We start from the raw sequence: 24,679 nt of genomic DNA, 5'->3' as shown, positions 1-24,679 counted from the left end.
AAAACAATACAAGTTGTGAGGATGGTGCAGTTTTGGGCAGGATTTTGTTTCATTGTTATATTGTCATATGTTAGAGCCTGCTTAATGGCACCTTACAACAACAGTAACACTTTTCTGTTAGTGTTTAAAAGAAAGGAGAGAGATTGGATGGTACCTTGTGAGGAAAGGAAGACTTTAAAGGAGAAGGGGAATCACTTGGCTATGTTTATCAATAAGCTGTTGTTATGTGCCATCAAGTTGGAACTGGCTAATCGTTGGCTCACTCAGTGAGTTTTTAGAGATACACATTGCAGGAGAGGAGATGATTCACCTTTCTCCCTTTCTCAACTGCTTGTCTTTGGGTTGGCAGTGCAACTTCCTACTCACCAGAGGAAAAGAAACAGAAACAGAGAGATTGAAGATACAAGGAAGAGAAGAGATATCTAAGTGAGTTATCTAGTAGAAGGAAGAATGAAAGAAACTCAGCATGTATGATCTGCTAGACATTGTTGTGGTTATGTGCCGTCGAGTCACCTGTGACTCTTAGTGACCCTATGTGCAACAACTCTGAACCCTGCTCTATCCTGAGACAACCTTATTATCTCTGACATTCCTATCCCCAGTATCCTAGTCACTGAGTCAGTCCATCTCATCGAAGGTCTTCCTCTTGTGCTGTCTCCCCACCCTCCTAAGCATAGTGTCCCTCTCCAAGGACTGGTCCCTCCTTGAAGCATTTCCAAAGTATGTCAGATGGAGCTTTAGAATCTTTGCCTCCAAGGAACAGCCTGATTTCACCCTTGCCAGGATGTTTGTTCTCTTAGCAGTTCATTGTATATTCAATACTCTTCTCCAGCACTGCAGCTCAAAGGCATCAATTCTCCTTCTATCATGTCTAGTCATTGTCCAGCTTTCTGATGACTTGCATGTAATTGCAAAGACTGTGTCCTGATCAGGTGCACCTTCGTCTCCAGACTGACATCATTGCTCTTCAGTACTCTGGCCATATCCCTGACCCTAGACTTTCCCACTGTAATTCGTCTTTTGATTGCCTGGCTGCTGGTACCAAGAGTGGTGATGGTGGAGCTAAGTAAACTAAAGTGGTTAACAATCTCAGTTTCTTCAATGTATGAGCAGGATCCTGTGGTGATTAAGGAACAAGTTCAAGCAGCTCTGAAGGAATTGACAAAAAACAAGACCCCAAGAATTGACAGCATACCAAGTGATATATTCAACAAACAGGTGATTCCCTGAATATGGTCGCCAAGTTGTGCCAAGAAATCTTGAGGAAAACCACCTACTGGGCCAACTGACTGGAAGAAATCAATATTTGTTCCCCTTCCAAAGATAAGTGACCAAAGAGAGTGAGGAAATCATTGAACAGTATCATTAATATCACATGGAAGAAAGATTCTCCCAAAAATTATCCCAAAAAACCGTAACTGGACCAGCACCTCAACATAGAACTGCTAGATGTTCAGGCTGGTACTAGGGATATTATAGCTAATGTTAGATGGAACTTAGCTGAAAGCTGAGAGTACCAATGGAATGTCTGTGTTTCATTCACTATGCATAGGTATTTGCCTGTGTGGATCACAACAAACGGTGGCTGACTCTGAGAAGAATTGGAATCCCAGAGCACTTGATTGTGCTCATGCAAAACCTATACTTGGACCAAGAGACAGTCGTTGGAACAGAGTAAGGAAACACTGCATGGTTTAAAATTGGGAAGGGTCTATGCCAGGGATGTGTCCTATTTCCATACTTTTTCAATCTGTATGTGGAACAGATCCAGGAGGCTGGGCTGTATGAGGAGGACTATGGCGTCAGGATTGGAGGTAGCCTGTGTTATGCAGATGATACAACCCTGCTTGCTGAAACTGAGGAGGACCTGAAACACTTACTGCAGATGGTCAAGGATTGTAGCTTTCAATATGGATTGAGGCTCAAGAAAACAAAGATTTTCATGACTGGGCCGATTGGTAGCATCATGATAGACAGTGAAGAGATTGAGATTGTTAACAGACATTACGTTCATTTATTTATTTTATTCTCATTAAAATCTTGTAAGGAGAGAGAAGACATCACCTTTTCTTGGAGAAAGTCAAACAGTAGCTAAGGATGAGTGCTAATTTCAGAAATGTCGATGTAGTGGTTCACTAGAAGTCACTTATCAGTTTCTTTGTGAAGAAGAGGTGTGCCATCTTTTGAGAGTAAAGTAGAAAAACAGACTGATCAAAAATAGAAATGTTTCAGAGTCAGAATTGTTGCATTTAGGCAAACAAAGAGATTGCTGCTATCTGTTGGCATTGAAAAGCATACTTTGTCACATCACTGTCTTCTCTAGTCTCCAGCACTGGCAGAACAGTTTATTTCTCTTGGCTTGGAAATGGTTGGGAAGATCTGTTGAAAACCCCAAGGCATTGAGCATTGTTGTTGTTCAGGACACAGAGGAAAGTAAATCCAGAAGATGACTGTTAAGTAGATAATGATTGGATAGAAGACAAGGTTTAAGAGAAAAAGGGAATGAGACATTTCAGAGGGTAGGAGGCCGAGAAATGAACACATCTCAGATAAATTTTGATATCTTAATTTGATCATCTGGATAAAAGCTTAAGGAGGTGTGTGCTAGTGACCATCTACTTTACGTTACTTTATTATTATTATTATTATTATTATTTATTATTATTATTATTATTATTATTATTAAAAGATAGAGCTATTTTTTTTCTTGAGTGGAAGATCAACAAAGGCTATGAAATATTTTTAAACTTTTGATTTTATATCGATTTGCTTCCAAAGTTCATGTATATTATGTTTTACACTATGAAATCTTTTAACAAAGGCCATTTTCATCCGTTGAGGGACAGTTGCTTTGAGCTTTCCTGGGGACAGGATGCTGTGCTCAGTGACTTATCATGGTCTGCCTGCAAATAACCTTATGATTATGTACAGGTATGGGATACTGTTTATTAGATATTTTTAAGACTTTCTAAAACATTGCAAGCTCTTTCCAGGGGCCGTTTGAAAGTTCTGACTATAGCATTGTTTTTTGTTTGTTTGTTTTTTAAAATAATAGACCAGTATAAGTGGATTCTTTCAGACAACAGTTCCTATCTCTTCATGACATTTTAGGTTTGTAAGGTGGATTTTCTAGGCCATTCTCCACACCTCGACTCCAGTGAGGTAACATAATGGTTTCTGTTTTCATCCAAACTGGATGAAATTGGTGGAGTTGATTCATTCTTGAGCCACATGCTTCTTTCAGTGTTGTCACTAGAAGCCAAGCCTGCAATGGACCTGCTGGCGTAGACAAAGGAGCCTTCCGTCATGTAGGGAACAGCACCAGCAGGTGATGAGCCCTGTCAGACCCTTGTGACATGTTCCAGTGGGATCTTCTGACGTCCATCTCCCCATGTCCTTTGCCCCAGGCTCAGGTTCCGGCTGCTTCTCTACCTCTATGTTTCTTGTTAGGCCATTGAACATCCGCAACTGGGTACAATTACTTTTCTCTGTTTCTCATACGAACACAGAAAAAACACAAATCTCCAAATAGTGTCATTCAGAAAGATGTCATCTTCTATCTCATTATAGTCGGAGTGGTGGTGGGGAGTAAAAAATCCGAGCTGTTGTTTTATCTGCCTGCTTGTTTGTTCACCTTGATGCTAAGCTTCAAAATGTCCTTTCTCTGTCAGTGTGTTATCCGTACTTACAGTTGGTTCTGATTTCCCCCTCCCCCCTCCACTGTTATTACAACCGGGAACTAAATGTAATTACCCAGGATTTCAATTTAGACGTCAAACACAATTACCCAGGAATCAATCTGTGCCAGCATCTTTCCATTGATTCCATCATATACTTAGTTTTGTGGTGAATTCTGGATAAGGAATATTAAAAATTAGCATCTCTCTTGCCTTCAGTGGCTTTATATATTTCTGGTAATTTAGGAGGCTTGATTCATCAGATTTTAACCTTTGGAACTCCAGTAAAAGAAAGGCCTTTCTCCAAGATTCCAAGGCTGGCTATAAATTTGGGACTAAAATTCTTATCTCTGTAGGGCTTTGGGGAGAGCCCCGGACCTGCCTCCAGTTACTGAACGAGGATATTTTGAGGTAGTGTAGATTGGTATTCCCATTTAACTGTGGCAAGTGGGTCAACATGTACAAGATGGTGATCTTCAGTGTGTTGTATTGTTTTGTTATTTGCCACCAAATGATAGGATACGTAGTCAATAGGATAAATCCAGTGTGCTTTATAGGTTTCTTTTTCTTGTTTTGAGGTTTTTACTGGCTTAGTGAAAGTTTACAGAACAAGATTTTCCTTTCAACAGCTCGTACACATTTTGTTTTGTGACACTGGTTGTATTCCCTCCCTGTAACAGCACCCTTTGCATTTTCCCCCTGAATTCCTGTTTCGATCTCTTTATTTTTGCACTTCTTGACCTCTGAGCTTTGTGTTTTGGAAGTGTAACCCTTATGGTCTTATAAGGTTGATTCTTCTCTTCTGAGGAGTGCATTCCTTTCTGGTATTATTGTACCTGTCTGTCATTTTATAGACCTGTCTGGTGTTTGAGTGAAAGGTGACCCCCGAGGAGGTACTATTATCTCAAGGGTTCCTCCTATCTCCATCATACCAGTAAGTCTGGCCTGGTCTTTTTATATGACTTTGAGATTTGCTTGGCTTTCTCCCCTCTCACTTCCTCCCATACTTTCTCTTGTAGTCCCAGTGAGGAAGGTTTGGTAGTGGTAGTCGCGCACCATCTACATCTTCTGGTCTTAGGGTTTTGGGGACTGTAGTTTACAGTCCTTTATTCTTGGTTCTTTTCAAATATTTTTTAATCCTTTGACTTTCATCATTAGAAAAACTTTCCTACTTGGCAATTTTTCTTTTTAAAGAGGAATTTCAGAGCTCAGTACATGAAGGAGGGATTCTGCATCCAGTTAGAATCATAAAGCAATATTTGTATTGTATTTGTGGGATGCAGTGCCTGCTTCTGATAGAACACTAGCAACCCATTGCCTGTCAGTTGATTCTGACTTGTGATGACTCCATGTATTGCAGAATAGCCCTGCTTCATGGAGTTTTCTCAGCTGTGACCATCACAGAAACAGGCTGTCAGACGTTTCTTCTCTAGAGCCACAGGGTGAATGCCACTCACCAACCTTTAGGTACTGCTCTACTACAAACTTGTGCACTACCATTCCAAAGGCAAGTGTTTCAAATCTACCCTCTCTGCTCCAAGGAAGAATGGTGGGCAGTCTCCTCCCATGTGACTAATAGTCCCTGAAAACCCTCTAGAGGGTCACCTTTGAGTCAGTTCTGACTCAGTGGCACATGATAGTCAAATAAGAAGAGCCTCTCTAGTTTGCATCCATTTTAAAATGTTAAAATTAAATTTATTTTTTTAAGAAATCTTTTAAAAGAAAACTATTAGATATATGTTGTTGTTGTTGTTGTTAAGTCCTGTTGAGTTGTAGAAGACTCATAGCAACCCTATGAACAAAAGACCTGAACATTTATATAACTTTCATCGTTTCTCCAAGTTCATAAAATTTCCACAGGCAAGCTATTTTGGAAGTGGATGTCACTCCTGCTTCCAGGCTTGCTTTAATTGGGGAACTCCACCAAACATTGTCCACCATTATTGCATTTGATACGTCAGTGTCACAATGTTTAGCATCACATCAACCACGAGTTACCTCTGTGCAGCAAATGGACAGACCACTTAGAAGAATGTTTGACCAAAACCAATTAAAACCAGGCCTGAGGGCTGCAGATTAAAATAACCCACCTTTGGCTTGGTAGCATAACTTTCTATCCACTAGGCCAACAGAGCTCTAGGTTGTTGTTGTTGTTGTTAAATGCTGTCAAGTCATAGACAACTCATAGTGACCTGTGAATGAAAAAAGTCAGATGCAGAAATTGGGGGTGTGCCTTAGCTGAAGAATAGACATTTCAGCTCTGAGACTGTATACCCATTAGGATACCCCTTCCTTTTCTCGAATTCTGTGATTTGAGTGAAAGTTTACAGAGAAAATTGGTTTTGTGTTTAACAATTCATATGCACACTGTGATATCGACTACAATCCCCACTTTGTAATAGCATTCTTCTCCCTTCTTCCTTATGCTTTCCACTCTGTTAGCCCCTTGGTATCTCTTCTTCTCCGATGCTGTTATGTACAGTTCAGTTAGAACATAGCTGACCCTTCAGCAGGGTGTCAGAGGCAGGACATTGTATGGGAAGAAACTGCCCATCTTTCTCCTGCAGAGCAGCAAGTGGATTTGAACTGCATACCTTTGCATCGGCTTTGCAGTTCCTTACCACTGAACCACCGGAGCTCCCTTTCTTCTTGCCTAGTGGCCTTTAGCCCTGGGAAAATGCTGCCCTCTCTTATCTTGTATGATTGATTGTTGAAGGAATTCATTCTTCCTTCGTGTTATTGATCACATTATATCTGTTCATTTGGCTGAAAGTGGAGTCATGGAAGTGATTTCAGTTTTGGACTTAAAAGAGTAAGTGCCATAGTCTTGGGGATTCCACCAATTTTCATCAGACCAGTGTGTGTTTGACTTTTGAGTTTCATGATGTTGAGTGTCTCCCATTTATCAGGTACCTCTTACAGAGCTCTGTGCAGTGATACTGAGGTATCATCTAGTTTTTCTGGTCTCAGCATCATAGAAACTTAGGCCCATGTGATCCATTAGTTCTCTGAACTCACAGTCTTGGCTTTTCTTCACTCTTTGCTCTGAATGGAAAGGAACCAATAATAGCACCACAGATGGCTACTTGGAAACTTGTGTAACTCTCGTTAAAAAAAAAACCCTAGTATGTAGGATATTATCTTTGCAGACTATGTTTTGCTAATTGATTTCATTGTTCCCTGAGATATAGTTTAAAGCTTTCAAGCTCAATGACACGTTTTCTCAAGGTGTAGGGTTATGGTGTAGTCACTTTCTGTACCTGTTAATACGTACCTGTTCGTATTACTGATAAGGCCAGACGATGTATGTCATAGTACTTTACCTTTGTTGTGTGTTATTCTTAGGCATCTCTTTGTGTTTTCATTTTCCTTAATTAATACTGTTGTGATCATCCCCCTTTTTGGTATATTACAATTCCCTTAAATTCAGTTTAACGGATGGATTAAATCTGGTGTTGTATTCCATAGCAAGTAGCACTGCTCAGCCAAAGGTCTTGCTACTCCAGCTCTTCAAAACTATGAGTATCACCTTGAGAGAAAGATGAACAGTCTCTCATAATGTAGTCTACAGCCTTGAAAACCCAGTGGAGGGTCAGGAACTGACTTGATGGCCATAAATAGAATCTTCTCTAGTTAGTGATTTCCTCTTCTGACATCTGGAGGTGTAGTATGTATCAGGCTGCTAACTTAAAGGTTGACAGTTTGAATCCACCAGCTGTTCCAAGGAGGAGAGATGGATAGTCTCTTCCTGTACAGAATTACAGACTTGGAAAGCCAATAAAGGGTGGCTGTTAGATGGGACTAACTTCATGGCCGTGGGTTTGCATTTTAATTTCCCATCTCTGATTGATGTTGTGTTGTTATGTGCCATTGAATTACCTACGACTCATAACGACCCTATGTACAACATTTCTGAAGCCTGTTCTATTCTGAGCCAATCTCACTCACTCCAACACTTGTCCCCATTGCCCCAGTTATTGTGTCAATCCGTCTCATCCGAGGTCTTCCTCTCTTCCCCCAACCCTTCCAAGTACTATCCCTCCACCCTTTCAAGCATGATGTCCTTCTCCAAGGACTGGTTCCTCCTGGACATGTGTCCAAAGTATGTGATATGGAACTTCAAAATCCTAGCCTTTAAGGAGAAACTTGTTTTTACCCTCTCAAAATTGACCCGTTTGTTCTCTTGGCAGTCCATGGTATGTTCAACTCAAAGGCATTGATTCTTCTTCAGTCATCCTTCATCATTGTACAGCTCTCAGATGTGTAGCAAGTTATTGTGAAAACCATGATCTGAATCAGGAGCACCTTAGTCTCTAGACTGACATCATTGCTTCTCAGTACTCTGGTGGTACTCAGTACCATCCCTGTTATCTGTCAAAAACATGTCTTTCTGTGTGTAAACCTTTCATAACATTGCAGTATTTACCCTTTTGTTATTGACTTATTTCATTCAGCATAATGTCTTCCAGCTGCATTCACATTTTTTTTTACAAATTCCTTATTGTTCTTTAATTTTACATAGTATCCTACTGTGACCTCATTTACTTTAGAAAGGCTCCCACCAGGCCTTTCTAAAGTACCAGAAGCAGAGCTCCACAGATTAAAAGACACTCCAAAAATGATGAGAAATACTGCAAACATTCATTACTGATTGGAACTTGGAATATACAAAGTAGGAAATTAGGAAAATTGGAGCTTGTCACAAAAGAAAGGGAGCATATAAAGATTGACATCTTGGCATTAGTAAGCTGATATGGTACTGGACTGGTATCAGCCCTTGGAGTCACACAGTTATAGGATCTATTATACCAAGAATGACAAATTGAAAAAGAATAATGTTGCATTCATAGTAAAAAGAACATTTCTAAATGGATCTTGAAACACAGTGTTGTGACAAAATAGTATCCATAAGCACACAAGGAAGACTTGTTAATACAAACTATTGTTCAAATCTGTGCACCAGTCAGGAAAACCAAAGATAGAAATTTAGCATTTTTACCGATTTTTGCAGTCTAAATTTTATTGAACATTCAATCAACATGCATTTATAAGAATTAGGGACTCGGATACAAAAGTCAAAATCAAGGAAGAAGGACTAGTATTTAAAAAATAGGGACTAAGGCTGGAGAGAAAAGAATTGAATTTTATGCAATCAGTGATTTATTTGTTGCAAGCACCTTTTCCGAAAGCATAAGCAATGACTGTATGCAATACAAATGATAGATGTGGTGGGCAAAATTGTGAATTATCTGTTGCTGTTGTTGTTAGGTGCTGTTGAACTGAGTTCAACTCATAGTGACTCGATAAGCAACAGATAAACAACAAACCCTGTCCTATCCTGAGCCACTCACAATTTCTGACATTTTCGAGCCCATTGCTGCAATCACTGTGTCAGCCTCACTGATTGAGGGTCTTCGTCTCTTTCATTGACCCTTCACTTTTCCAAGCACAGTGTCCCTCTCCTAGGAATAGCATCTCTTAGCAACATGCCCAAGGTACATGAGACAAAGCTTTATCACATTTGCCTTGAAGGAGCACTCTGGCTGCACCTTCTCCAAGACATATATGTTTGTTCTTTTGGCAGCCCATAGGATATCCAGTACTCTTCTCCAACACCACAGATAAAAGACATCAATTCTTCTGTCATTCTTGTTGATGAATAATCAAAGTCCAGCTCTCAGATGCATAACAAGTGATTGCAAAGACCATGACCTGAATCAGGTGCACCTTAGTCCTCAAACTAACATTATTGTTCCTCCATAATTTTTTTTAAATCCCTGACTGTAGACCTTAAAAGTCTGTAGGAGCAATATGTCTCCTGGTTACCTGTCTGCTGGTATACCAAGGCTGTTGATTTTGGATCCAAGTAAAATGAAGTTTTTTACAGTTTCAGTCTTTTCTTATCTGTCATGTTGTTGCCTATGGATCTGGTTGTGAGAATTTTTGTTTTCTTGACATTGGAGATACAATAATATTGAAAACTGTATTGTGTAATCCTCTGTAGTAACTTCTTCAAGTCCTCCTTACTTTTAGCAAGCAAGTTGTGTCACCTGCATATCAACAGGATATTGATTCGCCTTCCTTCAATCCTGATGCTGCATTCTTCTTCAAAGAGTCCAGCTTCTCTAGTAATTTGTTTAGCATACAGATTGAATATGAAGAATGGATATAATCCTGACATACACTTTTCATAATTTTAAACTATGCAGTGTTCTCTTGTTCTTTTCCAAACAGAAATTGTCTTTTTAACTATGAATGCTACTATGTTTTTCTTCATCTTTTTCTTTCTGGCATAGTAAATCATGTGACTGTCTGAATAAAATTGTCCCATGCCAGTTAATCTAATTTCACCAATGTCTAGTATGTCATGTCAATATTTACTAATTTCTTTCTTTTTTTTTTTTGTAGGCAAGGGTAACTATATTTGTATTTCAAAGGAAGAAAATTAAGTTTAAAAAGGTCGGTGACTCGTTCAAGATCTTAAAATAAACTAACTGGTTTTAAAAATATCATTTCCTCCAAAATAAACCCAAACTAATTGTCATCTAGTTGATTTTAACTTTAACCCTGTGTGTTGCAGAGTAAGCCTGCAATCTGTTGAATTTTTAAGTAACTGTGACCCTTTGGGAGGAGATTGCCTCCCCTGTTTCCGGGGTACTTTTGGAGGAGTTTCAGCTACTAAACATTTGGTTAATAGTTGAGCACTTAACTGCCTGCCCCACACATAAAAAAAAAACCAAACTAATTTCTTTCTTAATAATGCCCAGTGTTTCAACATTAATACTTCTCACATTCCATGTTTCAATCACTAGTGTCTGCTTGTAACTCTTCCTCCTCTTTTGTGTTTCCCAATATGAGGGCTCAGCTTTGATGCCATATCTGTTAGTCTACTTTAATTGTGCTCTTTTGTATAAAGAATTTTTGAAGACCTGTTATTTTGGAAGTGGATGACCAATTCTTCTCCATAGTCTGTCTTAGTTTGGATGCTAAACTTTAGAACAATATCTGAGAGAAAATAATTTTGTCTGAAAGAATATTTGAAAGACCCTTCCCAATTACACAGCTAACAGATTAGGTGTTAGACCTGCCTTTCGCTTCAGTTCAGCATCGTGGTTCCCTCCCCCAACCCCGTCCTGCCAGCATCCCCTTCCATTCCCTCACCTTACTAGCACTTCTCTGTGGAACAGACCATTAATTACTTATGTACAATTTCAAACTGAAGCTAAAGAAAATTAAAACAAATTCACAAGAACCAAAATTTGACCTTTCCAACCTGAACTTAAGACCATCTCAAGAACAAGTTTGAGGCCTGGAGTACTCTTGAACAAAGACTGGATGAGCTGTGGGAGGATATCAAGATTATCATCCTTGAAGAATGCAAAAGACCATTACAGAGACAGAGGAGGAAGAAAAGACTGAGATGGATGTCAGAAGATACTCTGAATACTGCATTATAACACCAAGAAGACAAACCAAAGGGAAGAAAGCAGAAAGTTAAGAAACTGAACGGAGATTTCAAAGAACAGCTGGGAAGACAAAGCAAAGTATTATAATGAAATGTACAAAGAGCTGACGTCAGAAAATCAAAAGGGATAAACTCACTTGGCATTTGTTAAGCTAAAGAAACTGAAGAACAAATTTAATCCAGGAATACAAGCTGAGTTTAGAGGAGGCTGTGGTACTAGTTACATTTATAGCCAAAGTCAGATGGATTTTGCCTGAAAGCAGAGAATACCAGAGGGATGTCTGTCATGACTATGTGAAAGTTTTTGACTCCGTGGATTGCAGCAAATTGTGGCTAACATTGAGAAGAATGGGAATCTCAGATGTGAAACCTTTACCTCCTATCCAGCTTTCCTGTGCACATGAAAGCTGGACAGTAAATAGGAATGACAGAAGAAGAATTGATGCACACCAGGAGAGGACCACACTGATGAATAGTGGCCTTCTAAAAATGAAATCTCTAGAAAAACCTATGAGATATCATCTCATTCCAGTAACAAGAAAAATTTCAACAGAGCAGTAAACAACAAATGCTGGTGACAAAATATTGTGGAGAGATTGGAACTCTTATGACGTGAGAGTGCCTGGAGGATATTATGCTGAGTGAAATATCTCAGTCACAAAGGGTATTACTGCATAATACCACTGTTATAAAACAGGATTGATTGACATGGGGTTGGGGGATAAATAATGGACACCAAGTTGGAACATATGAAGGAAAGAAGTGTTTGAAAGGGATATATGATTAGGCATTATTTGTATGACAACAGTCCAGAATAAGAGGTTTATAGTACAATAAACTGGGGGAGGGGGAAAGAGAGGAAATTATGCAACAATGAATGCATTTTTTTCTAAACTGAGGTTTTAAGAAAGACAATGTGCAAATTCAACTTTTCTGTAAACCTCCATTAAAATCACAATAGTAAAAGAATTACAGGGAGAAGTGAGGAAAGTGTGATTTACTTTGGATATGTTATTAAAAATGTGTATGAATGAAAAACCAGTTTGCTTTTTAAACTTATACTCAAATCACAATTAAATAATTATTAGTTTCTTAAAGATTCTATGTACATCAACAACTTTTGATGTCTGTATGTACATCAACAACTTTTTCAAATAAGCTGTAAAGAAAACCTACTGACTGGAAAAAAACACCGTTTTGGTAATGACATCTCAGACAACAGTCTATTAACAGAAGCTTACCTAATACTACAGGGCTTCCACAGGAAAAAGATTGATAATCCAGTTAAAAATGAATAAAATACATAGAAAGATTTTTAAAAGAGGAAGATATTAGCAAGGCTAACAGACAGATAAAGAAATACTCAAAATCACTGGTAATAAAATAGATGCGTATCAAAACCATGATGAGATACCATCTCATCCCAGTAGCAGTGACAAAATTTAACAGGATGACAAACAATAAATGCATGAGAAGATGTGGAGGGATTGCAGTTCTCATGCACTGTTGGTGGGATTGTAAAAATGATACAACCACTCCATTAGGCGGTTTGACATTTCTTTAAAAATATAAACATTGAAATTCTATGTGACCTATCTATTCTACTGCTAGGCATAAACCCCAAGGAAAATAGAACTGAGACACAAATGGGGACTTGTACACCAATATTCATAGCAGTGATATTCCAAAAGCAGGAATATGGAAACGTCCCAAATGCCCATGAACAAATGAATGTATTGTGAAATTGTGGTACATTCACACGATGGAATACTATTAATGACTTTAAACTAACAACAGTTTTGAAAAGTATTATTTAACATAGGAGAGACTAGAGATCATTATGAGTGAACTAACTCAGTATCATAGGGACAAATACTGCATACAGCCATTATTGTAAAAATATAAGGATAATGATAAGATGTGTGTAAATGTCCAAAGAGAGAAGGGGAGGAGGCATAGGGGCTGAGGATGGAGAGAGGGATGAATCACAGAGTCCCAGGGTTTGGTAGGTGGAGGGAGGGGGTGAAGGAATTAGGAAATATCCAATGGGGAATATAAAAAAAATAAGGGATAGATCAATGCTAATTAATCTTATAATTTTATAAGATACAGTATGTATGAATGATTGTATGAAACAGTGTAAATGACGCAATGTGTGAAACTCAGTGTACATGAATGAAACACAATGTGTAAGAATTTTGTATGCTAACCAATATAACAACGACAAAGAGAGAGCTACATTGGCCTAGTGGAAAGGAAGTTATGCTGCCAAGCCAAAGGTGGGTGATTTTCATCTGCGGCCCTCAGCCAGGTTCAAATTGTTTTCCTGTTGAACATTCTTCTAGGTGGTATTGCACTGGTCTATGTGTTGCTGTACAGAGGTAACACTTGGTTGCTGTGATGCTGAAGACTGTGACAGTGATGTGCCAATCGTGGTAACGGGTACCCATGGTGGACAGTGTTGGCTGGAGCTTCCTGACTAAAATAAGCCTGGAAGCAGGAGCGGCATCCACTTCCGAAATGGCTTGCCTCTGGAAACTCTATGTACGAACAGTGCTCAGGCTGTTCGTTCATAGGGTCGCTATGAGTCATCTACGACTCAATGGCACCAAACAACAACAACAACAACAACAACCAATATACAATCAAAATAAATTTTGGAGCACTGGTAGCCTAGTGGCAAAGAAGCTACACTGCAACCCAGAAAGCATGCGGTTCGAATCCACCAGCTGTTCTGTGGGAGAAGGATGGGCATTCTCCTCCTGTGCGATTGATTGCTTCTGAAAACCCATTGGAAGGTCAGCTACGGGTCGGTTCTGACTCTACAGTACACAACAACAACAATGATTCCCAATATACAATCAAAATATTTTTTTTAAAAAATATCATTGAGTTGTGTTGTTTCAGAAGAACATTGAATATTTCCTGAATGATCTAGGAAGCATCAAAAGAAGATGGAAGTTATACACAGAGTCACTGTACCAAAAAAGAATTGGTTGACATTAAAAAAGTTCAAGAAGTATACAAATAAGAGCTAATGGTAATGAAAGAAGACTTTCAAGCTCCACTGAAGGCATTGGCAGAAAAATAAGGCCCCAGGAATAATGGGGTATAGGTTGACATGTTTAAACTAACAGATGCAGCCCTCAATGTGCTTAACAGTCTGTGCTAGGAAATTTGGAGGAGAGATATTTGGCTGACTAACTGGAAGAGAGCCATATTTGTTCCCATTCCAAAAAAAGGCGATCCAACAGAATGTGGAAATTATTGAACAATTTAATAATTTTCATTGCAAGCAAAATATTGCTGAATATCATCTCAAAACAGCCAGAACAGTAAGTACATTGACAAAGAACTGCCAGATATTCAAGTTGTATTTAGAAGAGGCTGTGGCAGCAGGGATGTCATTTGGATCTTGACTGAAAGCAGAGAAGAATTTCTTTTTGTGTATACTATACAAAGGCATTTGACTGTGTGGATCATGACAAACTATGCGATAATAAGAAGAATGAGGATTCCAGAACCCTTAATTATGCTCATGTGAAGTCTATACTTAGATGAAGAATTTGTTGTCCAAACAGAGCAGGGGAACAGGGCATGGCTTAAAATCAGGAAAAGTATGTATCAGATTTATATCCTTTCACTATATCTATTGACTCTGTCCTTTGAGAAAATTATTCAAGAAGCTCTTTGAGGAAGAATGTGGCATCAGAATCAAAGAAAGACTTATCTACAGACTGTGTTATGTAGCTGACACAACCATGCTTACTGAAAGTGAGGAGGACTTGAAATGCTTGCTGAAGAAAATTAAAGACTACAGCCTTCAATATGGGTTGCATATCAATATCAAGAAAACAGTCAACCTCACCACTGGACTGATAAGCAACGCCATGATAAAGATTGAAATTGTCAATGACTTCATCTTACTTTGATGCTTAATCAACATTTTTTATACTGGAAGTCAGGAGACTAGGAGACATATCACATTGGGAGGTTTATTGTCAGGGATATCTCCAAATTACTAAGAAGCAATAATATCAGTTAAAGACTAAGATGTGCCTTCTTGAGATCATGATCTTTTCAATCACTTGCTTGGAAAAGTGGAGGGTCAATGAAAGACAGGAAGATCCTTACAGAGATGGATTCACACAGTGATGCAACAGTGGGCCCAAGTGTATCAGACGTGGTGAGGATGGCACAAGATAAGGCAGGGTTCAGATATTTAGTTCATACGTTTGCTATTAGTCATACTTGATTCATCAGCATCTAACAACAACAACAACATCTGACATGTTACAAAGAATCACATTATCTACATCTTAAGAGTCATTGGAGAAACTCAGTATCAATGGACTGAGTAAGGCTAGGAGCTCAATGTCGAATAAACCCTTGATTACTCATGTTCGTGTTCAAATTGAAGCTGAACAAAATTAAAATACCTCCATGAGGAAAAAAATACAACCTTGAGTCTGCCAAATTGAATTTAAAAACCATCTCAAGGATATATTTGATGCATTAAACACTGATGACCGAAGACCAGATGAGTTTTCAGATGACATCAAGGATAGTAACATCCATGAAGAAAGTGAAAAGATCTTCTACAACTACAGAAAGAAAAGACCAAAGCGGTTTCAGTAGATTGAAGAGGCCGAAATAAAGGGAAGAAATTCTGAAGTAAGAAGAAGAGAATATTTCAAAGAGCAACTCAGGAAGACAAAGCAAAATATTATAACAAAATGAGCGAAGAGCTGGAATTAGAAAATCAAAAGACAAAATCACACTTGGAATTTCTCAAGCTGAAAGAACTGAAGAAGAAACTTATGCCTTGAGTTGCAATACTGTATGATTCTTTGTGCAAAATCTTTAATTATACAGGAAGCATCAGAAGTTGGTGGAAAGAACAGTACCAAAAAAGTAACTGTACCAAAAAGAATTGATTGGCATTGAAACCTATCAGAAAGTAATATATGATCATGTAGCAATGGTAATGAAGGGAAAAGTTCAAGCTGCACTGAAAGCACTGACAAAATATAAGGTCCCAGGAATGAGCAGAATGCCAACTGACATGTTTCAACAAACAGGGGCTCTAGATGTGCTCACTCGTCTATGCCAAGTCTCGCTCTCACTAGTCTCAACCTGACCATGGGATCCGTATTTGTGTACATTTAAAAAAAAGTGGTCGATTATAAGGTAGAAATTATAAAATAAGTTGTGCAGCACTCCTCTGTCAGTTTGCTGCACTGAGGTAATTTGGGTTTGCTATGATGCTAAACCTTGTGCCATTGGGGGCTCAAATGCCAATAATGGCTGCCCACAGTGGATAGTGTTTGGTGGAGCTCCCAGTTTAAGACAGGGCTGGAAGCAAGAGTGGCATCCACTCCCTAAACCACATGCCTCTGGAAACTCTATGAACTTGGAGAAACAACGATAGTCATAGAAAGGCTTCAGGCCTTTTGTTCATAGGATCACTATGAGTCGTGCTCGACTAGTAGGCAATCAGCAACAACAACAATTGTTAATATCACATGTAAGTAAAATCTTGCTGAAGATTAAAAAGAGTTGGAATAGCACACCAGTGGGGAACTTTCAGAAACTCGAGCTTGATTCAGAAGAAGCTATGAAACAAGGAATATCATTGTTAATGTCAAATGGGTCTTGGCTGAAAGCAAAGAATGCCAGAAAAATGTTTACTTTTATTTCATTGACCATGAAAAAGCATTTGACTGTGTGGATCAAAAGAAAATTGTGGCTGACATGGGAAAGAATGGAAATCCTTGAATGCTTAATTGCGCCCAGGTAAAGCCTATACATAAACCAAGAGGTAGTTGTCTGAACAGAATAAGGGAACACTACATGTGAGAGGGTGCAGCCAGAGTGCCCTTTGGAGGCAAGAATGATGAGGCTTCACCTCACATACTTTGGGCATGTTGCTAGGAGGGACTATTCCTTGGAGATGGGCATGATTCTGGGAAGAATGGAGGGTCGGCAAAGGAAAAGAAGATCCTTTATCAAGTGGGTTGACACAGTGACTGCCGCAACGGGCTCAAGTATGTCATATTGTGAAGATGGCACAGGATATGACAGGGTTCAGAATTGTTGTTCATAGGGTTGCTATGAGTTATACTTGATGACACCTATCAAAAAAAAAATACACACACACACACACACACACGATGTTGTTGTTAGGTTTCATTGAGTTTACTACTTAGTCACAGCTACCCTATGGACAAAAGAACTGAAACTTTCCCTTGCCCTGTCCTGTGCAGTGTTTAAGCACATTGTGGTAGTCACTCTTTCAACCTATCTTTTTGAAGTCTTCCTTTCTTTCTCTGGCCCTCTACCTATGCCAGCATGATTTCTCTCTCCAGGTACTGGTTACTCCTGAGAAAAAACTCAAAGTAAATAAGAAGAAGTTTCACCATCTTTGCCTCTAAGGAGCACGCTCTTCTTAGGGGTGTTGGAACCAGGTGGTTCCACTTCCTTCATATATATACATGTAAAATTGTTGTTGTTGTTGATTGCCTTCACGTTGATCTCAACTCATAGTGACCCTATGAACAAAAGGCCTGAAGCCTGTCTACAACTATTGACGTTTATCAAAGTTCATAGCGTTTCTGGAGGCATGTTATTTTGGAAGTGGATGCCACTCCTGCTTCCAAACCATATATATTTAATACATGTATAGGTGGTATGGCACTGGTCTGTGCATTGCTGTACAGAAGTAACTCGTGGTTGCTGTGATGCTGAACACTGTGACACTGATGTGCCAAATGTGATAATGGTTACCCATGGTGGACAGTGTTTGCTGGAGCTTCCCGATTAAAACAAGTCTGGAAGCAGGAGTGGCATCCACTTCCAAAATGTCTTGCCTCCGGAAAATCTCTGAACAGTGCTCAGGCCTTTCGTTCATAGGGTTGCTATGAGTTGTCTACGATGCGATGGCACCTAACAACAACAACATGTATACATAGGTATAGTAAGTATATACCCATATATAGTACACACACACACACGCGCGCACACACACACACACATTCTGTTATTGTTGTTGTGTGCCTTAGACTTGGAATTGACTCATAGTTGACGTGAGGAGATTGCCCAACCTTCTCTTATAGAACAGCTGGGGGATTCAAATCACATTCCTTTGGGATTGTAACATATCTTCTTACCACTTAATTAATAGGATTGCTAGATCAAATGCTATTTTGTTGCTTGGTTTTAAAGGAAGCATCATACCACTTTTCAAAGTAGCTGCATCATTTTGCATTCCTACCAACAGTGTGTGAATATTCAAGTCTCTCCATGTCTTCTCTAGCATTTCTTGTTTTCTGTATTAACTGAACTTCAATAGTGTTTTTGGGATTAGAGGATAGGTCTTTGCTGTTTCAATTTATATATCTTTTTTCATGTGTTGATTGGCTGCTTAAATATCTTCTTTTGTGAAGGCCTGTTTCTGTCATCTATTTTTTAATTCACTTTTTAAAAATTTTTTTTTAATTGAGAATGGTTTTTTTTTATATTGTTGCACATTTTCTTCCCCCTTTCTTTTCCCCAGACTTTCCAGCAATTCACCCCTTGTTCCAAGTTGTTGTCATACATATAATACCTAATCATACATTCCTCTCAGGAAGTTTTTACCCTCATTTGATCTAATGCTGTGTTCATTATCTATTCACTTCCCCCCCCCACCCCGTTCTCTCCCCAAATCCCCCATGTCTGTCCTATATTTTAACAGCAGTGTTATGCAGGATTTGTCTTTTTGTGACTAAGATATTTCACTCAGCATAATGTCTTCTAGGCTCCCCAAGGTTGTGTAATTATGCGTTCATTATGTGAGTGTACCATCATTTTTCTATCCATTGTTGACAGGCATTGGGTTACTTCTGTCTCCTTACTATTGTGAATGACACAACACTAAACCTCAGTGTGCATACATCTGTTTGAGTTGTGCCTCTGGTTTCTTTAGGGTATATTTACAGTATACTCAAAGTTCTGAAGAACAGTGGTGTCTCTCTGGAGACTAAGGTGCATCTGACACAGGCCATGGTCTTTGCAATCACTTGTTATGCATCAGAGAGTTGGACAATAACTAGGGAGGATAGAAGGAGAATTGATGCCTTTGAACTGTGGTGCTGGAGAAATGTGTTGAGGGTACTATGGACTCCTAGGAAAACAAACAGATTCATCCTGGAGAGGGTTAAACCGAGCAGTTCCCTGGAGGCAAGGGTTCTGAGGCTCCGTCTAACATAATTTGGACATGTTGTAAGGAGGGATCAGGCCTTGGAGAGGGACATCATGCTTGGGAGGGTGGAGGGACAGCACAGGAGGGAAAGGTCCTCTATGAGGTGGATTGATTCAGTGACTGAGGTAATCGGGATGGGTGTGTCGGAGATAGTGCAATTGGCACAGGAAAGAACAGAGTTTAGGGCTGTTGTACATAGGGTCGCTATGAGTCGCAAGCGACTTGATGGCACACAACAACAACAACAACAACAACAACATATTCACAGTAGTGATATTGCTGGGTCACATGATATTTCTATTTCCAACTTTTTTGAGAAGTGATAGACTGTCTTCCATAGTGGCTATATCATTTTACATTCCCACCAGCAGTGAGTGAATTCTAGTGTCTTCATAACCTTGCCAGCATTTGTTTGTTGGTCTGATGAACTTTGTTATTGTTGCTGGAATGATATTATATTTCATAGTTGTTTTTATTTACATCTCTCTGATAGCTAAGGATTTTGAACATTTCTTCACTTGTTCATTTGCCATCTGAATGTCTTCTTTGGTGAAGTGTCTATTTATAATCCTACACCTGTTTTGTGATTGAGTTGTTTACCTTTTTTCTTGTGGAAGTGCTGGAGTATTTTAAAAATTTTAGTTATAAGTCCCTTATTAGTTATGTCATTGCTAAAAATTTTTCCCAGTCTATGGGTTTCCTTCTTGACCTGTTTGAGAAGTTTTCCGATGTGCGTAAGGATTTTATTCTTAGAAGGTCTCATTCATCTATTTTATTCTGTCCTGGTTGTAAGGTTTTTATTATGCTTGGCAATCTGTTCATGCTGTGAATTAGGGCTTCTAGAGGTCTTCCTAGCTTTTCTCTAATGAATTTTATAGTCTTTGGTTTTACTTCTATGTCCCTGATTCACCTTGAATTGGTTCTCGTGTGTATCTTGCTTAAGTTTTCTGCCGATGGTTTTCAAATTTTGTCAATACCATTTGTTAAAGAGACTACCATTTCCTTGCTTATCTGATTTCATCTCTTTGTCAAAGATCAGCCGACTGTAGGTAGATAATATGATTTCTGGGTCCTCAATTCTATTTCACTGATCCATAGATCTTTTGCTTTACCAGTACCGTGCTGTCTTGACCACCATGGTTGTGTAGTAGGATTTGAGATTTATAGGATTTGTAGTAGGAGTGTGATGCCTCCTACTTTGCTTCTCTTTTTCAGTAGTGTTTTGATTACTTAGGGCCTCATTTCAGTCCAGATAGAATTTAAAATTACCCTTTTCCATTTTGTTGAAGAATGGAATGGTTATCTGTATTGGGATTGCATTGAACTTATAGATTGCCTCTGGTAGAATTGCCATTTTTGTTGTTGAGGTGTTGAAGCTTTCTATGAATTTTAGAATTTAGTCCCTCCTGTTGTCAAATATTTTTTCCTAATATGTCAGTCTCTTTTTACTCTTTTGGAGTAGTCTTTTGATGCATATAAGGATTTAATTTTTAAAAGGTCTCAGCTCTCTGGTTTATCTTCTGCTGTTAGTTCATTTTTAAAATTGTATGTGGTGGTCTATTTATGCCATCCATTAGGCTTAGTGTATTTGGCTCTACTTTTTATATCATTATTTTAATTGTTTCAGGTTTTACATTTAGATTTTTGATCCACTTTTAGGATATAATGTGACGTATGGGTCTTATTTGAGTTTCTACAAATAAATATTTCGTTTTAGCAGCACCATTTGTTAAAGAAACTATCTCTTCCACATTTTATGTCTTAGCCTAGACTCTCTAGACAAGAAAGCTAGTGAAACGTATCTATAGAGAGAGCTAAGGGAGTTCTGGTGGCATAATGGGTAAGGGGTTGTGCTGTCAATCCAGCAGGTAGCCAGTTCAAATCCACTAGCTTCTTCTTCAAGGGAGAAAGATATGCAATCTCCTCTTATACAATTTAAATTTATAGCCTCCAAAAACCTGCTGGAGGCTTAGCTAGTTCCTACTTAAAGGCAATAAGAAAGAGAAATAGTTCTCTATATATCAAAACTCAAACTCATTGCCATGAAGTCAGGACCAACTCAAAGCTGACCCTCAAGCAGGTTTTCTGAGACTGTAAATTGAGCAGGGTAATTTCAGTCTTTCTTCCTTGCAGCCATGGATTTAAATCACCAGGTAGGGGTGGGCTTTGAATTAGTAATACCAATGTACTCACTACTCTACCAAAGAGAGAAAGGGGGTGGGGAGAGAGGATCTAACGTAAAGCAGTATCTCACATACTATAGGCTGGCATGTCTCAGATACGGTGCTCAGGTGTCAGGACAGAGGCCTCTTCTGACTCAAGTCACTGCAGGGGCTGACAGACCCAATATTAGCAGGTCAGACAGGAGGTTTCCAGCTTTAGAGACAGGTGAATCCAAGATCAGCAGGCAGTATGATAAGAAGAAGAACCGAAGGTTTAGGGATCAGGTGCAAAAACAAAGGTATTTTAAAGTGTCCATGTATGTCTGATGCATGGCACACTCCCATAGAGTGGCTGTCCATAGCAGATTGTATCATAGATATAATTATATCATATCAGCTTTGTCAAGGGAATGACTACATTGGGATTTTTACACACCAGAGAATAATGAGCAGCTGAGTTGACCCACAATTTTAATTATCACAGTGGATTCTAGTCTTTTTTCCAAAATCAGCTGCTGTAGGGGATGAATTATAAGTTCTCACTTTTCTGTTCCATTGGGATATATGTCTGTATATATCGTTAAACAACAACAAAAAAGGGCTGTTTTGACTACCATAGCAGTATAATATGATTTGTAGAAGTGACTCTGAGAAGAATGGGAATCCCAGAACATTTGACTGTGCTAATGTAAACCTATACTCGGACCAAGAGGCAGTTGTTAGAACAGAGCAAGGAGACACTACATGGTTCAAAATCAAGAAGGGGGTCCATCAGGGATGTATTTTGTTTCCATACCTTATAAATCTGTATGTAGAACAGATCATTCGAGATGCTGGGTTGTACAAGGATGCATCAAGATTAGTGGAAAAGTCATCAAAACCCTGCATTATGCAGATGACACAACCCTGCTTGCTGAAACTGAGGAGGACCTGAAGCGCTTGCTGCAGAAGGTCCAGGACCTTCAATATGGATTGAAGCTCAACTCAAGAAAACAAAGATTCTCACCACTTGGCCAATTGGCAGCATCAGTATGGATGGTGAAGAGATTGAGATAGTTAACAGTTTTAGTTAACTTGGCTCCATAGTCAACACTTTTGATACCAGCAGCCAGGAAATCAAGAGACGAATTGCATTGGGAAAGTCAGCTGTGGGGGACCTCTCCAGTACTGAAGAGCAATGACATCAAGCTGGAGACTAAGGTGTGCCTGATCCAGGCTATAGTCTTCACAGTTACGTGCTATGCATTGGGGAGTTGGGCAGTGACTAGGGATGATAGAAAGAGAATTGATGCCTTTGAGCTGTGGTGCTGGAGAAGATTGTTGAATATACACCATGGACTGCTGGAAAAACAAACAGGTTTGTCCTGGAGAGGGTAAATCCAGAATGTTCCTTGAAGTCAAGGATTCTGAAGCTCCATCTAACATACTTTGGGCATGTTGCAAGGAGGGACTGGCCCTTGGAGAGGGACATCATGCTTGGGAAAGTGGAGGGATGGCGCAGGAGAGGAAGACCCTTGATGAGCTAGATTGACTCTGTGATTGGGGTGGTGGGAATGAGTGTGTCAGAGATGGTGAGGTTGGCACAGGATAGAACGGCGTTTAGGGCTCTTGTACATAGGGTTGCTATGAGTCACAAGCAACTCGACGACACATAACAACAGTATGGATTTGAATATGAAATTATTGCTGTAGTTGATTGTGTGCTGTTGACTTAGAACTGACCCATGGCTCATCCTCCAGTAGGTTTTCAGAGAGCAAATTGTAAGGGAAGACATTGCCCATCCTACTCCCGTGGAGCACTTTCTTCAAGACAGATTAGTTTGTTCTTTTGGGATATTTAATACTCTTCTCAAACACCATAATTCAAAGTCATTGATTCTTATTTGGTCTTCTTTAATCATTGCCCAACTTTCAGATGCATAACAAGTCATTGAAAATACCATGGCTTGGATCAGGTGCACTCCTCTTCCTTATACTCACATCATTGTTCTTTAGCCCTTTGGAGAAATCCTTGACAGCTGATTTCTCCAGTGAAATATGTTTTTTGATTTCTTGACTGTTGCTATCTAGGATTTTGATATCTAAGTAAGGTGAAATCATTAACCTTTTATGTTGTCCTTGATTTTTTTACCCCCTCTTGTTTGTTTTCTCAAGATTGACCATAATTGTCCTTTCATGACTGACATACCACTCAGCGTAATATGTTCTAATTTCATGTATGTTAAGCAGTATTTAATAAAGTCCCAATCACCATTTAGTGATACATGAGACTACATTGTGTGAATGTACCATAGTTTCTTCAGCCATTCACCTGTTGATAGGCACTTAGATTGCTTGAAACCCTCTGCTATAATGAATAATGCTTTGATGAACATAGATATGAGTATGTCAGTTTGTGTTGAGGTTCTTAACTGTAGGTTCTTATCTGTAGGTTCTTGCCCAGTAGTAGAATTGCTGGATCAAATTATATGTATTTCAATTCCCAGCTTTCTAAGGAAGTGCCAAACTGCTTTCTATAGAGATTGTAACATTTTACATCCTTATCAGTACTGTATAAGAATTCCAACCTCTATACAGCCTTGCCAGCTTTTGTGGATTTGTTGGACATTGCTATTGTTGCTGGAGTGAGATGAGATCTCATTGTAGTGGCCTAGTGGCAAGAAGCTGTGCTGCAATCCCAAAGGCATATGCAGTTCAAGGACACCAGCTGTTCTGTGGAAGAAGGATTGGTAGTCTCCTCGCATGTGAATAACTGCCTCTGAAAACCTGCCGAAGGGTCAGCTATGGGTCGGTTCTGACTCTATGGAACATAATACACACATAATAGCTAATGATCTCGAGCCATCTAATTGCCTTCTTTGATCAAGTGTCTATTCATGTCCTCTGCCTATTTTGTGATTGATGTTTTCTTTCTTTGTCTTCTTGAAGTAATAGAGTTTCCTTTTTTTAATATTAATAAATTTTTATTTAATGAATGTTGCTTTGTCTTTTAATTCCATTGTCCATCAATATCACCACAGTTCCTCCAAAGCTTGTATAAGATTCATCTTCAAGAGAACCCTTGAACCACTACCCTTCCTTCAATATAGATTTCTGGAGGTCACCACATGCTTCTGTGCAATACTGCCACTGG

Source organism: Elephantulus edwardii, unplaced genomic scaffold (genome assembly GCF_000299155.1).
Source record: "Elephantulus edwardii isolate Elephantulus edwardi_28Jun2011 unplaced genomic scaffold, EleEdw1.0 scaffold00171, whole genome shotgun sequence".
NCBI classification, from domain to species: Eukaryota; Metazoa; Chordata; class Mammalia; order Macroscelidea; family Macroscelididae; genus Elephantulus; species Elephantulus edwardii.
Note: the sequence above shows the minus strand (reverse complement) of the source record.